The following is a 12,809-nucleotide window of genomic DNA, read 5'->3' as shown; positions in this document are numbered from 1 at the left end:
CAAAAATTGGCCTTGAAAAAACATCCATTAGATTTATTACATTTTAGAAACTTTTCAGGGTATTTTTCTCGAACTCAGGTATCAGGATTTAGCACTAAATGTAAAAAGATTGTGTTTAATAGTCTTGCTTTTATTAACTTGTAATTTTACCAGTAAATATTTATGTGGATCAAATAATAAAATGTGTTCAACATTATGTTACATTGAGTACAGAAACTAGGGAAGGTGAATGGCTCCATCTGCTGTACAATACATACACAAGCTGTACATGCAACACAACTTGTATTTATTTGAGTCTCATTGAGCACACAAAGTAATCCTGGCTAGGTGGAATTTTCTTTATATACCTCTCAGAAAAATACCTCAGTCACCTTTAGGGATGGGTATCGAAAACCGGTTCTTGTTGAGAACCGGTTCCCACTGTTTCAGTTCCTTGGAAGTGTTTGCCATTTTTGCAAACGATTCCCTTATCAATTCCAGTCCCCCCGAATGATGTCACCACGTTGCGGAGCGTCATTTACCTGGCAGGAAACACGGCGCGTAAGCAGCTCAAACGCTCAAAAGTTTGGTTATACTTTACGAGAACGGATGACAACAGGGCAACTTGCAATACTTGGAAAGTAGATATTTCATTTAAGGGAGGAAACACTACGAATATGCAAAAGCATTTGCTCACAAAACACACGATAACCTTAAATGAATGTCGTGTTTTTAATTCTGCTCCGGACTCGTGAATCTCAACCCAGCAGCAGCGGTAACGTTTGCACGTCCTCTCCCGTTAATGCGGCAGGTAAATAATCAACTAACAGTGCATATTATGTTAGCGCGATCTGCCTTATTACAAAACCTGCCATTACTGTGCATTTAGATAACCATGATGAGAGAGACAGACAGAGTCTGGCTCAGATGCTGCCAGTTCTCGCTGCAGTCTACCGGTAGCGTCTCCTTTCAAGCCAGGATAGACGAATGTCACCGAGCAGTGTCTAAGTTTGTGGTAAAAGGCTTGAACCCATTTGCCACAGCAGATGCCCCCGATTTTAGGTAAGTGAATGTGTTTAATTGTAGGCAGGGACATTACTGGGTATTCTTGTGTAATTGCTACAGAATAATTTATGTTATACTTTGTTATTGCTACAGACGAATATTTATTTTATTATTTTACATTTACAATTTTTTTTCCTGGGGACCCTGTGACACCCCATTGAAGGGCCATAGGCTGGATCTCTTAAGATCTCACTGTTGGGTTTGTAAGGCCATGCTACTCCTAAATTTCTATCTTGTTCAAAGAGAAGATATAAAACAAAGTTCTAAGCTAATCGACCTTAGTGTTCTCCTTTTTTAAAAAGAATCGATAAAGAATTGAATCGTTAAACAGAATCGAAAATGGAATCGGAATCATGAAAATCTTATCAATACCCATCCCTAGTCACCTTTATCTATAACCAGCTTGTCGTTGAGCGCTTTGAGTGCCCCTGTAGACTAGATAAGAACCAATCATTTATCATTTATTCATGGGCCAGAAGGTCCATGCATGTTGCACTACTATCCCATCCCCAGAATCCGGTTGCACAGAGTATGTAGAGAAATATTCTGTTCAAAATGGGTAGTGGACAGAGACTGCAGATTGGTGGATGAAGGTCGGTTTATCAGAAGTTTATATTGGGATAGGCCTCTACTGACTTTTAGCAAGGAAATATTAGTTAGTGAGCAGAGGTGTATCCGTATCCCAGTGAACTCAGCGGCCACGTGCACAAATAAGCCAGACAGAGTTTCTTCTTTGCTCACGCTGCAGCAGTTTATTTGCTTGCGAAATTTTGCTGTCACGGATCACTTTGACGGGGGAGCCAAAGGGCATCGCGTTATGTTTGTGCCACTATTCTGAGCACACGTAAAAAAAATTTGGGTGCATGTAAAAAAGTTTTGCAGGTGCAAGTGTTGCATTTTGAGGAGAAATTTATTTTGAGCGAAGAGAAGTGAAATCTGAGTGAACAAAATTCATTGCTGCGTGCAAAAAACTGTATTTCAGTGTTTGTGATTATCCACACACACACACACACACACACACACACACACACACACACACACACACACACACACACACACACACACACAACAGCAGCCCCTCTCGCTCAGTTTTTGCATTTGCGCTCGCTCGCAATGTGTTGCTCGCACTCTCAACATTTCTGCCCGTGCGCGTTCAACTCTTTCTGTACACCGTTATATTTGTGCCACAAAACCAGCCAATCACAGACTTGGATGCAAAAAAATCTGATTGGCTGTTTTGGTCTCCAATCAGCTCGAAATGATGAAATGCAATATCCCAGAATCCATTTCGTCCAAAACGCAAACGAGGCAGTGGCGGAGTTTGAAATATTACTCTTTCTGGGTCACACTTTTAAGATATTTTCATGCGAGAATGGTGCTGTGTAAACTTCAAATATCTGCTCGATTTATCAAGACATCAGATATTTGCAAAAGTGCTCTAACGTTTTCGGACTCTGCATTTAAAATAATCAAGTTTGAAGCAGGCAGGTGATAGGATAAAACATAGTCCACAGTATGTCCACATGCTTGTGTAGGTTCAGCCACCCGCTGTGTGAGATTAAAAGAATCTATTAAACTTAAAAAACCATCGCTTTATCAGGTCAAAACACATTGATGTTAAAATCTCCAACAATAAGGACATGATCATATTTAAGCACGACTTCCGCTTGTCAGGGTTCCTGGGTCATTGACCCAGTGATTTCAGTTTGTTCATGTTCAGTTTATTTTGCCACATCAATGTTGTTCTCACTTCCTGTTTTTCCCGTATCAGCTCGTCTCTCATGTCGTTAGCCAGATTATGTTCAGCTGTGTACTCACCGGTCTCTCATTATCATCCGCATCAGTCTGTGTATTTAAGTCCTCAATTTCCTTCTTGAAGCTTCATTTGCTCTAGTAGGACACCTACTGGACGTAAAAATATTAGTTGGCATGAATTTGAAGAGTGTGGCCTTTTGCACACAGCCTGTAAATGTCAACAACAAAAGGAGTGTGTAAAACATGTATATTGTAGTGATGCAGTATACTGTGTATATTTATACTGGCAGTATGGAAAATGATTATTTGGAAATGCTTAAAATGGAAATGATCATTTACTGTGAGGTGATGTGTGGACAGTGGTTGTGCTTTTGTAATGTTGAGGTATGGACAGCTACACACTGTTCACATTTTATTCTGTAAAAACTAAATTTTCACTGCTTTTATTACCTTTTATATCGCTGTCATATCTTGCGGCAAAGTTCGAACCACTTCATGAACCAGTCACGTGGTACAGCCGGGCAGCGAAGCTTCGGACGTCATCATTTTCAGCTCCTCCCATAAATGAAGCAAGCCTCGATACGCGCATCGCGGAAACGTGCAGCTGCCAAGATGCCACTTGCCACCAGTTTGGCCATATTTCAGAGCTGCAACATCACTGGAGTGCCCAAAAGCACAAGGTGTGCAATACTCAGAGACATGGCCAAGGTAAGAAAGGCTGAAAGACGACCACCACTGAACAAGACACACAAGCTGAAACGTCAAGACTGGGCCATTCCAAACAACATTCCAACCTCCCCCTTAGTGTGTTTACTGGGCAGCTTAGATAATGTCACTTCAGAAAAGAATATCGCCCATATGATTTTCACTGCCCTATGCATAGCCAAGAAAACAGTCCTCATGAACTGGAAAAATAAAAATAATCTTAATTCTAACCAATATAGAAATTATCTATTAGATTACATTAGTCTTGATACAGCCTCTGCCACCACATCAGATCAATTGCTCTGGACTCCTTTTATCAGCTCCATCACCTAGTGGGGGTGGGGGGTCATAATTTGGTCCCACCTTCACTGTTGTGATTGGTGTGGGGGTAGGGACAGGCTTAGGGCGTCGGGGGGTTCCCCGGAGGCATCTTCCTTGGGGGGCTCAACCCGGGGTAGCGGTCATGTCCGGTTGTGGTGGGGTTAGGTGGACTGTCCCGGGCTCTGTGGGGCCGGGAGGCGCTGCTGCACTGGGCCCGGTCTGGATGGGCCTGGGCCCCCTTTCCCTGGCGGGTCGCGGAGTGTGGGAGTGCCTACTGGGGTCAGCGGGGGAGCTGGCCCCAGAGAGGGGTTACCTGCCCCTCCCTTCCTTCCCTCCCCATCTCCAGCTGCCTCCCTCTTCCCGCTCCACCACAACCACCCACACTTGCAGGGCCTTGGAGTAGGGGTATGTCACCAGGGTGCAGAGGAGGCTACCCCCCCCCCCCCCCCCCCCCCCCTCTGTCCCCTTCTGGCTGCCTCTGCCTCAATTTTATCCCACAACTTAGACATTCACATTATTCACACTCTCATTACACATACATATAGGATCTTGGGGGTGGGCACAATCACGGAGTCCAAATTACCATCAGGGTGTACACCTCACCCCTGGCGTCGTTGCCCACCTCTCAATTTTAAATACAGTTAGACATTGAGGGCTATCAGGAGGGACTATGCGCTTACCTGCTGCTCTCTGGCAGGTAGCTCCAAGCCCTCCTGGGTTTTAATTGCACCTTAGAACACACATGCATCAACACTACAATGAGCGGGTGGAGGGAGGTTTGGAGTCTTCTCCCACCCCCATTCTCTGCGGCCTGCTGGAGCGGGAGGGCTAGGTGGAGTTGGCTGTCCGACTGCGGTCTGGAGTGTGGGGCCTCCCTGCTGCTACGGAGTCGGGGTGGTCTGCCTCTCCCCACCGCAGGGAAAAGGGTAACACCACCTGGGTCTGGGTGCAGTTCCCCCCTCCAGGGGCAAGGGTACCTAGACCCGGTTTGTAGAGTACGCTTGGGGAGTGTGATCGTGTGTACAGCGTCTCTTTATGTCTGTCTCCACGTTGGTTGAGTGTGGAGTAAGTGCATATGAGAGCATGAGGGGGGGAATGGATGTTTGTGTCTGTGTGTGCCTGTATGTCTGTGTCTATATGTCAGGTTGGGTATCAGACGCCACCTCTCTGGGGACACCTCAGGCCCTCCAAGGTTTGGAGGCCTATCTCCACCTACCACCACTTCCCCTGCCGGTGGCGGACTCCCTCAGGTGTCGGTGCATTGGTGGTTCCTTGTGTCTGGGGGTGGGCGTCCAGGTACACACCGGCTCACTCCTTGGCGGCCGCTTATCGGGGCCTGGAGCCTGGGGCTCGCTCAGGCCCCTTCGGGGGTGGGGTGCCCCCGGCCTCTCGGCCTGGGGCTCGGTCACTCAGGCACAGCTGGCGGCCGGCGGAGCTCACGGGCGCGTCACTGCAACTCCCCCTGGCTTCTGCTCCGCGGCTGCTGAGTGAACCCTCATCTGGGACTCTCCTCATCTGGGACTCTCCTCAGCTCTTACTGGAACAGTGGCGCGGCTGCCCCTCTGTTGGTCTTCCATGGTTTCTTGTGTTCTGGGGGCCTCTGGATGTCTGGAGTTTTGATCTCCTCCATACCTGCTTCACACCCTGGAGGACGGGGCTGTGGCCCCCCCACACTCCCTAGCAGATCGTTACATGGAGAAACCTTTGGAATACAAGCGCGCTGATCCACACAGGTATGCACACGGGTGTTCACTGCTCGTAGACCCAAATTACACCTTTCTTGGCTGCTACTTCGAAGCACATCTGTCCTGCGTGCTGCACAACAACATTGAATATTTAGTATTTACTGCTGTTTACACTTAGCTAGATTAATGCGATGGTGTTGTGTTTAGTATGTTGCTTTGTTTTTTGTTTTTTGTTTTGTCTTTTTTTGCTTGTTTTCTATTCTTCTCTCAACAGGTGATCCAGGAGATTTTTATTTTTTTTCTCCCCCCCTTTCTCACTGTCCCTCTCCCCTTCTGTTTTTCCTTTCCTTCCTCTTTCTTTCTCCCTTTCGTATCTCTCTCTCATGTCTGTCCCGTCTGTAACATCTGAAAATAAAATATAATAAATAATAAAAACAAAGATCGACCAAATGGACCAATACGGCAATGCCACGATGATCCATTTGGCAAAGTAAATCCATTGGGTATCCTTGTTGGTCTTCAGACAACAATTCTGACGACTAAAGAACCAAATGGGACAGGCGAAAAAAAAAAAAAAAAAAAAAAAAAAAAAGACTGGGCCAAGAAATATCTCAAGACTGATTTTTCTAAGGTTTTATGGACTGATGAAATGAGAGTGAGTCTTGATGGGCCAGATGGATGGGCCCGTGGCTGGATTGGTAAAGGGCAGAGAGCTCCAGTCCCACTCAGACGCCAGCAAGGTGGAGGTGGAGTACTGGTTTGGGCTGGTATCATCAAAGATGAGCTTGTGGGGCCTTTTCGGGTTGAGGATGGAGTCAAGCTCAACTCCCAGTCCTACTGCCAGTTTCTGGAAGACACCTTCTTCAAGCAGTGGTACAGGAAGAAGTCTGCATCCTTCAAGAAAAACATGATTTTCATGCAGGACAATGCTCCATCACACGCGTCCAAGTACTCCACAGTGTGGCTGGCAAGAAAGGGTATAAAAGAAGAAAAACTAATGACATGGCCTCCTTGTTCACCTGATCTGAACCCCATTGAGAACCTGTGGTCCATCATCAAATGTGAGATTTACTAGGAGGGAAAACAGTACACCTCTCTGAACAGTGTCTGGGAGGCTGTGGTTGCTGCTGCACGCAATGTTGATGGTGAACAGATCAAAACACTGACAGAATCCATGGATGGCAGGCTTTTGAGTGTCCTTGCAAAGAAAGGTGGCTATATTGGTCGCTGGTTTGTTTTTGTTTTGTTTTTGAATGTCAGAAATGTATATTTGTGAATGTGGAGATGTTATATTGGTTTCACTGGTAAAAAGAAATCATTGAAATGGGTATATATTTGTTTTTTGTTAAGTTGCCTAATAATTGTGCACAGTAATAGTCACCTGCACACACAGATATCCCCCTAAAATAGCTAAAACTACAAACAAACTAAAAACTACTTCCAAAAACATTCAGCTTTGATATTAATGAGTTTTTTGGGTTCATTGAGAACATGGTTGTTGTTCAATAATAACATTATTCCTCAAAAATACAACTTGCCTAATAATTCTGCACTCCCTGTATCTACGAGTCCTGCGTTTGAGTCCTCTTTCCCTTCGCTCCACACCCCGACTCCTGACACAGCTAAGAAATCTGAAAAGTCACAATAAAGCACACCTAGAATGCAGCAGCTACTGTACAAGCATGGTGTGTAATAAGAGCTTTTAGATTCACACAATATGCTAGCAACAACCTTATCTGTTTATCACACGTGTTCGACCAGTGAGCTACTTATCAAAGACAGCCTGTCACCTTCTCCTCTCCAGTCCACCCCACAGACTGTTCAAAGAACCTGAAATATTATCTGGATGAACTATTACAGTGGAGCCTGAACCCACAGTGAGTTGAACTCTGCAGCCAGATGTGTACAGCTGTTTCACTTAAGCACACTCAATGGCAGCAAAATAAACACATTTTATATTTGTTCACATTTTATTAAATTAAGTTTACTCAATAGACTAAGAAACAAGTTTATCTCTTTCCATATGATTGGTACATGCTTCTCAGTATGATGTTTTGTTTAAATCATAGAAGTTATGTAATACTGTACAACAAAATAATAGAACAGCAGTGCAGCAGCTTCAGAACTTGCCTTAGAATCCTCTGGTTTAACATATTTAAACCACACCCACGACACCGGATGTTTAAGCTGCTGCCATCTGACAGGAAATTCAGGCTACTTCACATACAAGGGTCAGTTCTACAGGCAGAAACATGGGTGTGCCATGGGCTCCCCAGTTTCACCCATCGCGGCCAATTTGTACATGGAAGAAGTGGAAAAGAGGGCTTTGCTATCCTAACGTGGAACACCACCAAGTCATTGGTTCAGATATGTGGATGACACCTGGGTGAAAATCAAATCTCAGGACGTACCACATTTCATGGATCACATTAACTCGTTGGATCGACACATCAAATTCACCAAGGAGGATATAAAAAGTGGCAGGTTAGCCTTCTTAGACTGTGAGATTTCCATCAGTAATGGAGGACATCTAAACGCTGATGTGTACCGTAAACCTACACATACGGATCAGTATCTAAGGTTTGACTCTCATCATCCACTGGAGCTTAAACTGGGCGTCATCAGGACGCTACGACACAGAGCAAACACCATCCCCACTGACACAGCAGCCAGGGAGGCAGAAGAACATCACATCAAGTAAATGTGGTTATCCCAGCTGGACTTTTGTCAATGCTGGGAAGGGGCCAAAAGAAAGCTCCAGCCGATCCAGGAGAGAAGAACAACCGCTGACTAAGCGAAAACCTGTAGTGATCCCGTACGTGTCAGGAGTATCGGAACAGTTGAGACGCATTTTTTCAAAACACAGCATCTCTGTTGCTTTTAAACCCCAAAACACGCTGCGCCAAAAATTGGTCCACCCCAAGGATCGGGTCCCCCGGCACAAACAGAGTAACACAGTGTACGCTGGTAAGTGCCAGGAGGATTGCCAGGATTTATACATCGGGGAAACCAAACAACCTCTGATGAAGCGGATGGCACAACACAGAAGAGCTACCTCGTCAGGCCAGGACTCTGCAGTCTGTTTACACCTACAGGCCAGTGGACACTCTTTCAAGGATGAGGATGTAACATCTTGGACAGGGAGGAACGCTGGTTTGAGCGCGGAGTCAAGGAGGCCATTTACGTGAAAAGGGAAAGACCATCTCTGAATCGAGGAGGGGCCTAAGGGTAGATATTTCACCATCTTACAATGCTGTGATTGCAGCCATTCCCCAACTCTCTGTGAATGGGACTCATGGCCATTGATCAGTGGGCCTTGATCAGTGGTCTTTGATCAGTGGTTGCTGATCAATGGTCATGAGAATTTGCATAATTATGATGAAGGAACTGACCTCTCAGCCCTTTGTTCCTTCAGCGGGCTGGTTTCAGTCATTATGCAAATGACTATATATATATATATACCGTTTATAAGATTGGGGAAACCTGCAGTCAGCTGAGACTGAAGAAGTCACTTGGATGAGTGATGAAATGTTTCTCCCACTGAAAACGCTACGTCGAGATAAACAGAACCAACGTTTGGAGATTTACTTACCTGGATGATTGAGCATGCATCAAGACGTTTGCTTTAAATCCATCACAGCACAGCAAACTTTTCATGCAACATTTAAATCACACAGTTAGTCTACCTCAGGTTGTTTTGCAGCATGTGTCACCATATGAAAAACATAATGGCACATGTACAGACAGGATAGTCTTGGGGTGGCTGTAGCTCAGGAGGTAGAGTAGGTCATGTACTGATCAGAAGGTTGGTGGTTTGATCCCTGGCTCCTCCAGTCTGCATGCCAAGTATCCCTTGGCAAGATACTAACACCAAATTGCTCTCCGATGTGTTCATTGGCATATGAATGGTAGTTAGGAAGCACTAAGAAACTTAGAAGACAGTGCTGGTGGGAATGGGTGTGATTGGGTGAATATGGCATGTTGTATAGAGCGCTTTGAGTACTCTGGGAGAGTAGAAAGGGCGCTATATAAGAATGAGTCCATTACCATCCATCCATTTATCTCCCCTAACCTAGCTGGGCCCACGTCCTCATTTTAAGTTTGACAGCGTTTTTTAGTAGATGAAGGTGAATAGCTTAAACGGTTTGGGAAAGGCCTCGGAAGGGACTGGCAGGAGCTCCCGGGTCTGGCAGATCTCCAAGGAAGGCATGCCCTAGGTAGGCAGGCTAGCGAAGATAAGTACCCCATGGCCTCAACAAGGTGGTTGAGGATTCCAAGCTCATGGAGTGGATGAGCTCGGAAACAACAGGACCAATTCTGTTTACATTATACATGCTTCCCTTAGGCAGTATCATCAGAAGGCATAGCGTACATTTTCACTGCTATGCTGATGACACCCAACTCTATCCATGAAGTAAAGATAACACACACCAATTAGTTAAACTGCAGGAATGTCTTAAAGACATAAAGACCTGGATGGCCGCTAACTTTCTGCTTCATTCAGATCAAACTGAGGTTATTGTACTCGGCCCTGAAAAGCTTAGAAATATGGTATCTAAGCAGATTCTTACTCTGGATGGCATTACCTTGGCCTCCAGTAACGCTGTGAGGAACCTTGGAGTCATTTTTGACCAGGACATGTCCTTCAATGCACATATTAAACAAATATGTAAGACTGCTTTCTTCCATTTGTGCAACATCTCTAAAGTTAGAAATATCCTGTCTCAGAGTGACGCTGAAAAACTAGTTCATGCATTTATTACTTCCAGGCTGGACGACTGTAATTCATTATTATCAGGAAGTCCTAAAAACTCACTGAAAAGCCTTCAGCTAATCCAAAATGCTGCAGCAAGAGTCCTGACAGGGACTAGAAAGAGAGAGCAGATTTCTCCTGTTTTGGCTTCCTGTTAAATCCAGAATTTATTTATTTATTTATTTATTTATTTAGGACAGTGCATGTTAATGAACATAAATGTAAAAAAAAATTACATGAATGTAAACATACCAGATTATAGCCAAGGGCTAATTTCCATCTGTTGTCCTTAAGCATAAAAAATAGACATAATAATTCATAAAAATTCATCATTCATTCATAATAAAAACTCCATCACCAAACTTACACATACACACCATTCTGTTCCCAAATAAAACATTAAAATTATACAACTCATACATGATCACACACTTGATTTGTCCATAACCAGTTTTTAACCTTTGCCTTAAACAAATTGAGTGTAGAGCATTATTTTAATTGAATTCAAAATCCTGCTCCTCACATACAAGGTCTTAAATAATCAGGCTCCATCTTATCTTAATGACCTGACGGACAGGAAGCAGTACGTGAGGCTGGGGAAGAATGTCTCGGACTCCCGGACCATCAGCACCGGCTCCCCTCAGGGCTGTGTTCTTTCTCCTCTGCTCTTCTCCCTGTACACCAACTGCTGCACCTCCACCCACCAGTCTGTCAAGCTAATCAAGTTCGCAGATGACACCACCGTCATTGGGCTCATCTCTGACGGGGATGAGTCTGCCTACAGGAGGGAGGTTGAACGTCTGGTGTCTTGGTGCAGCCACAACAACCTGGTGCTGAATGCCCAGAAGACAGTGGAGATTATTGTGGACTTCAGGAAGCACACAGCCCCACTCCCCCCCATCATCCTGACTGACACCCCCATCACCTCTGTGGACTCATTCCGCTTCCTGGGTACCACCATCACCCAGGACCTGAAGTGGGAGCCCACCATCACCTCCGTCATCAAGAAAGCCCAGCAGAGGATGTACTTCCTGAGGCAGCTGAAGAAATTCAACCTGCCAACACGGACGATGATGCAGTTCTACACTGCAATCATCGAGTCCATCCTCACCTCCTCCATCACCGTGTGGTACGCTGGAGCCACTATCAGGGACAAACAGAGACTGCAGCGTGTTGTGCGCTCTGCTGAGAAGGTGATTGGCTGCAGACTCCCATCTCTGCAGGACCTGTACACCTCCAGGACACTGGGGCGTGCAGCCCGGATCTCAGCTGACCCTTCTCACCCTGGACACAGTCTGTTTGACCTGCTCCCCTCAGGCAGGAGGCTCCGGTCCATTCGCACCAGAACCTCTCGCCATAAGAACAGTTTCTTCCCCTCTGCTGTTGGACACATGAACAATAACCATATGACTGTTCCCACCACTAACACATGACCCTACGCTGTGTCACTGCATCATTTCATGTCTGGCACTGATCACCACCTGCACTCATGTATATATCTTTCTACGTAGCACTCATAATTCTTATTCTCATGTATATATCTCATGTATATCTCATGCACATATCTTTCTTTCTACATAGCACTTTAATTCTTATTGTCTGCACTGAAGCACCGCAGCAATTTCCTAATGTTGTAAACCTCAACATCTGGCAATAAACCCATTCTGATTCTGATTCTGATTCTGATTGTAGTACCATATCACCCTATTAGAGCACTTCGCTCTCACACTGCAGGCCTACTTGTTGTTCCTAGAGTATTTAAAAGTAGAATGGGAGGCAGAGCCTTCAGTTTTCAGGCCCCTCTTCTGTGGAACCAGCTTCCAGTTTGGATTCAGGAGACAGACACTATCTCTACTTTCAAGATTAGGCTTCAAACTTTCCTTTTTGCTAAAGCATATAGTTAGGGCTGGAGCAGGTGACCCTGAATCCTCCCTTAGTTATGCTGCAATAGACGTAGACTGCTGGGAGATTCCCATGAGGCATTTATTATTTCCTTTTCAGGCACCTTTCTCACTCAACATGTGTTAACAGACCTCTCTGCTGAACCATACTTGTTATTAATCTCTGTCTCTCTTCCCACAGCATATCTTTATCCTGTACTCCTTCGCTCTCCCCAACAGCAGATGGTCCCGCCCCTCCCTGAGCCTGGTTCTACCGGAGTGGGCCCTAACAGTGGGCTAAGATTTTCTTTGCCGCTGTCGCCAAAGTGCTTGCTCACAGGGTTTTTTCTCTCTGTATGTATTATTGTAGGGTCTAACTTACAATATGAAGCGCCTTGAGGCAACTGTTGTTGCAATTTGGCGCTATATAAATAAAATTGAATTGAATAGGGAAGAAAACATGGCATCCCTGTGCCAATAAAAGCATGCTGCTGCGTTTTGTGAAAGAGGGATAGAGGGAAGAGAACCTGGAATCCTGGTGCCAGAAGGGCTCATTACTGCTTTGTAGTAATAAACCCTTCTGGCAGACAAACTGGCAACTCTGTGGTAGGAAGCTTGCTGTATATTGCGAATGATGGATAGAGAAGAACCTGGAATCCCAGTGCC

This window comes from Aulonocara sp. 'chitande type north' Nkhata Bay, linkage group LG18 (genome assembly GCF_057382095.1).
Source record: "Aulonocara sp. 'chitande type north' Nkhata Bay isolate Kocher_YH1m ecotype deep benthic linkage group LG18, A_spYH_male_GT1.1, whole genome shotgun sequence".
In the NCBI taxonomy this organism is placed as follows: Eukaryota; Metazoa; Chordata; class Actinopteri; order Cichliformes; family Cichlidae; genus Aulonocara; species Aulonocara sp. 'chitande type north' Nkhata Bay.
Note: the sequence above shows the minus strand (reverse complement) of the source record.